The sequence below is a fragment of the Rana temporaria genome, chromosome 4 (genome assembly GCF_905171775.1).
Source record: "Rana temporaria chromosome 4, aRanTem1.1, whole genome shotgun sequence".
Lineage (NCBI taxonomy): Eukaryota > Metazoa > Chordata > Amphibia > Anura > Ranidae > Rana > Rana temporaria.
Window position 1 is genome coordinate 174,349,251 of NC_053492.1, and position 5,041 is coordinate 174,354,291.

Genomic DNA, 5,041 nt, shown 5'->3' on the forward strand with positions numbered 1-5,041 from the left:
GCAGACCGGGACAAACATGTCTCACAGAGCCTGGCGGAAATAAGTGGCAACTCCAAGGCCATAGTCACCTGCTTGGTGGCTCAGGAGAACGCCCCCGCTTTATTAAGCAGGATGGCAGCTGCGGTGGAGGCCAACACCGCTGCTGTGCAGGCCAACACCGCTGCAGTGCGGGAGGAGGGGAGAGTTACCAGCCGTCATCAGCGGGATACCACCACCCGCCAAATGCGGATGTTGGCCCAGACCAACACCATCCTCGCCCGCCTGGCCAACGCCATGGAGGGCATGCAGCCACCACCTGCGAGGAGTCTGGAAGTAGGGGTTGATGCTCCTCCCCCCCTCAATCCCCACCCCATGCCTCCTCCGCACCACGGAGATTGAGGAGCCAGAGCCGGGGCACCCTTGGCCCAAAGAAAAAATCAAAAAAATGATCTAATTTCTACAATTATTTTATGCTCAGAATATGAGTTTATTTTTTTTGTGATATATGCTCAGGATATGAGTTTATTTTATTTTTGATATATGCTCAGGATATGAGTTTATTTTATTTTTGATATATGCTCAGGATATGAGTTTATTTTATTTTTGATATATGCTCAGGATATGAGTTTATTTTATTTTTGATATATGCTCAGGATATGAGCTTTTATATTTATTTGTAGTCCCTACACACGGTGAGGAGTGTATACTACAGTGTGACTGGTGTGTGAATGGGGGGGGGGGTGGCACTCCTGCTGGAAAAGGGGTGTCACCCTCTGCCATGTGAAAGGAGTATGAATGGACAGCAACATAATTGGAGCCTTGACGCGGCGTTGCTGCTCCCTAATACCATGGGGTATTGTTGGGTCTAATCCAATTTCGGGTGCATGTGTCGGGTGTGTGCTAGGGACTACAGTGGTGTGCATACATGCATTATACTTGTGACAAGATCAGGGTGTGTTTAATGTGCAAAGAGACGTTCCACAAGACCATTCCGGATTGCTCTTCCCTCAGAAGATCCGGTAGTGTTTCTTGGGGGGGGGGGTTGCGTGGTTCGGGGGTAAGGTCATTGCGTAGCTCAATGTGCATGCCCCTTCTCTCAGCAAAATTGTGGAGAATACAACATGCCCCGACGATTTGGCACACAAAGTTGGGTGAATACAACAGGGTCCCCCCTGATTTATCCAGACATCTGAATCGAGATTTAAGGATGCCAAATGTGCGCTCCACCACCGCACGGGTACGTGCATGGGCTTCGTTAAATCTTTCCTCTCCTGGTGTTTGAGGGTTACGATATTGGGTCATCATGTGAGGTCCCAGGGCATATGCAGAGTCACCTGGAAGGGAAAAGACTAAAACTGTCATGGCTTGACCCTGGGTGTTTGGCACGGACATGCCATATGAGGCCATGTGCATCCACAATCACCTGCACATTTATCGAATGCCAATGCTTCCTGTTGCAGTAGATATGCTCGAGGAGCCGGGGGGGGGCGTAGTGCCACATGGGTACAATCTATTGCACCCACAGTGCGTGGAAATCTGGCTATTTCATAAAAATCACTGATTGCCTTCTGCCGCAGGTCAGCCGTGGTTGGTTTGATAAATTGTGTGCCCATGCGTCTGAGTATTGCAGGGATCACTTGGTGCACACACCTGCTCATGATGGATTGGGACATCCCCGCCACCATTCCACCTGTGCGCTGAAATGAGCCACTTGCCAAAAAATGAAGGGTTGCCACTACCTTCACCAGTGGCTGCACTGCCTGTCCCCGATGGGTCGGGCTGCTGATGTCATCCTGCAGGATTGTTACCAACTCAAGGATGACTTCAGGGCTGAAGCGAAACATGCGATACACCTCATTATCACTCATCTCAAAAAGGTTGTAGCGCCCTCTGTAAATCCTCTCCCGTGCCCTCCTACGAGTCGGCTCAGTCAATAGAATATCAAGAACCATAGCTGCCCCTGGCATGTTGGTGCACAGATGTGAGGTCCCGAAAATGTGGGTGCTCTGCTTGTTCAGCTCGTCTGTCTAGGTGCTGCTGAAGTTGCGCGCTCCTTCAGATGACATTTGGCCATCTTTTGCTAACTTGCCCCTGCTTTTAGCAGGAGCAAGTTTGCCCGGGGAAAAAAGCTTGCGCGCTTCCAGCGCAAGATGCGCATCACACGGGCATGTTTCTGAATCATCGGCAGTACCTAATTTGCATATTCGCTGAGGGAATTCCATGAAGGCGCAACTTACACCCCGCGCAAAATTGCGCTATGATTGCGCCGGAGCAGCTAGGCTGCGTGCGCGGGAAAATGGCCACATTTCAGGCTTAACTGGTTTACAGAATCAGCCGCAAATTTGCATGGGAGCAAATCAGTACTTGCGCGGCGCAAATCACACTTGCTCCCGCGCAAGTGCTTCTTGAATCTGGGCCATCAGCTGTAGGAGTAGCATTGAGATGCAAGTATTCTTGTAATTGTGATTTAAGTCTTTCTCGAGTTTGGTTTTTTGAGACAGAAGGAAAGTGTTATTATTCCAGATATTAGTTGGGCGGATATTACAGTCCTCCCATAGCGTAATCGATATGGGAGCGTGGTACGACAATGTAATTGAGTGAAAAGAGGATTGAGACACTCTGTAAAAGTTGTAGTGTCCAGGTGGGGATCAAGTAAGGAGTGGCAGTCCCCACACCACATCATCATACCTTGCTGCAAAGATTTAATCTTTTTCAGAACTTTTCGTAGAAATTTATCTTGGCCCATATTAGGGACATAGACATTTTTTTCTATTGAAAAGCCTGTGGCGTGCAAAACACAGCCCAAAAACTCCACCCGGTGCAGGAACAATGTGCACACACATAAAGAGTGAAACACAAAAAACTGTGACGGTGCATCGTCAAATAGTCCTCCGAAGAGAACCCAGCTCTGATCCCCCGGGGCGTTAGGCTCCTGGCAGGGAAAAGAGTAATCTGTGGCCCATACAGCCAAAGCCATATGGACCCACCTTGGCCCAAGCAGCCGAAGCCACAAGGACCCAACATCCTCGGAGGGACTGCTGAAACAGAACCCTCCTCGGTGAGGCTCCTCCGAAGGGAGACCCCATAAGAGCCGGCGAACTAAGCCAGAAGGCCATGTCCACCGACTCCCAAGACTTTCAGAGCGGGCCCGAGGACCTGCACCCTACTCATCACACTAAAAGTGCAGTGCACCAAACAGAAAAAAGACAAACTGTGAACAAACAGGGGGTAAAATAAAAAAGAAAGTGGGGGAAAAGGAATGTAGGAAGGTGAGTGGAAAGTGGCCACCGTGCAATTAGATGGCCGGCCCTCCGGCCAGGAACAAAAATTCCTCTGGTCCTAGCCAAAAGGCTCGGACCTAGAGGCAGGTGTGAAAAGTGTGTATGTGGAGATGTGACCTAAGGTGCCACACGATGAGTGCCCCTCAACACTCGTGCAATGTATGGCACTCCTGGACTGCCACTCCAGGGGCACTATTTCCACAGGCTTTTCAACGGTCCCTGACCCCCAGTCCGGACTGGCAGCACCCTTCCCAGCCAGGAAGGTGGCAGAAGAGGTCAGGGAGAGCCCACCTAAGCAGGCTATTACCCACAACCTCCAACTCTCCCACCTAATTACATTCGGAAAATACTACCCGCCCCTCCCGGTAAAAGGAGGAGCAAGGGTTCTGTCCTGAACAACTGACTGGGCATGACACCACCAAATCCAGGCCAAAGGCCAGGGACCCGGCCCTTCAGCTTCGACCTCATGTCTCTCTGTCCTGATCAGAAGGCTTTCACCTCCACGCCAACAGGCTTAGCGTCTGCCGACTGCCATCCCTTTCCCTCTGCCCAGGTACTGGGGACAGTCAGCTTAGCACCATCTATTGGCAACTGATAAGAACAGATACTACACTTGATCTTAGCCAAAAGGCCTGGATACACAGTATGAGACCTTTTAGTCTCTTGGGTCCATCAAAAAGGCCCTACATTTATAAGGACTGTTTAGGCCGTGGGCGTTCAGTGAAATTACTTTAAGACCCATTACCTCTATAGCAAAAAGGCTGAGTATAGCAGAAACTTACACTAGGGATCCTGGATCTTAGACTGATGTTCATACAGTGCTTGGTAGAAGTCAAAAGCAGACAGCTTCTCCATGAGTTCTTCAATAGAGGAGAGGAAAACTACTTAAACTTCCATTGTGCATTCATAGATTCATCTAGGAAGGTCCTGAGGCATTCTGGTGTAAGAAAATATAAAAAGGAGCAAAAACGAAATGACAAGAAAAAGGAAGATATAACAGTCATAAAAAGCCCATTGGGTGAAAAAAACAGTAAGGGGGGGGGGTAGTCATTCAAAAGACCAAGACTGCTCGTGGAAAAAACTTTGGCTATCTGAGATGAGATAGACATAGTTGCAAAAAAGAGCGTAATAGACCAGTTACGCAAAATCAACCCAGGACTGTTTTGCCACTCTGGATCCATGCGGTTAGCAGAAAGTTTGGGTGATGGTGGCTCTTCAGAGGATGGCAGGGGGCCCCATATTCTAGCTAGCTTGAGACCATCTTCTACAGAAAAATCTGTGAATGTTTCCTTCTTTTGTGATCAGTAGCTTCGCTGGAAAGCCCCATCTGTATACAATCTGATGGTTCCTCAGCAGCTTTGCAACAGATTGTAGTTTCTTGCGTGCCAAGATAGTATGCTGTGAGAGATCTGTATATAGGTGATTATATGGTTCCAATAGAGGGGAATTGCATCTTGTGAATGACATGAGTTAGTCTTTTAAATGGTTAAAGTGGATCCTGGCGATGATGTCACGGGGCACATTGTCGGGTAAGTGATTAGGCTTAGGAAGTCTGTGGGCCTGGTGCACTATTATCTCTCAGTCAGGGGTGTCTGGAAAAAGTGTGGTGATCATTTGCTGTATATAGGGTCATAGGTCAACTGACAGGACAGTTTCTGACACACCTCTGAACTTTACGTTATTTCTGCAAGACCAATCTTCAAGGTCCATCAGTTTAGCTTTACTTGAATCTATTTCCTCTTCTTTCTCATTTCTCATTATGAGCATCAACAAGTTTGTTA

The 5,041-nt window shown here is 48.5% G+C and overlaps 1 pseudogene; it reads right to left on the bottom strand.

Moving 5' to 3' along the window:
- Positions 1-3,806: 3,806 nt before the first annotated feature.
- On the bottom strand, positions 3,807-3,897 carry LOC120938745 (annotated as a pseudogene).
- Positions 3,898-5,041: the final 1,144 nt, after the last annotated feature.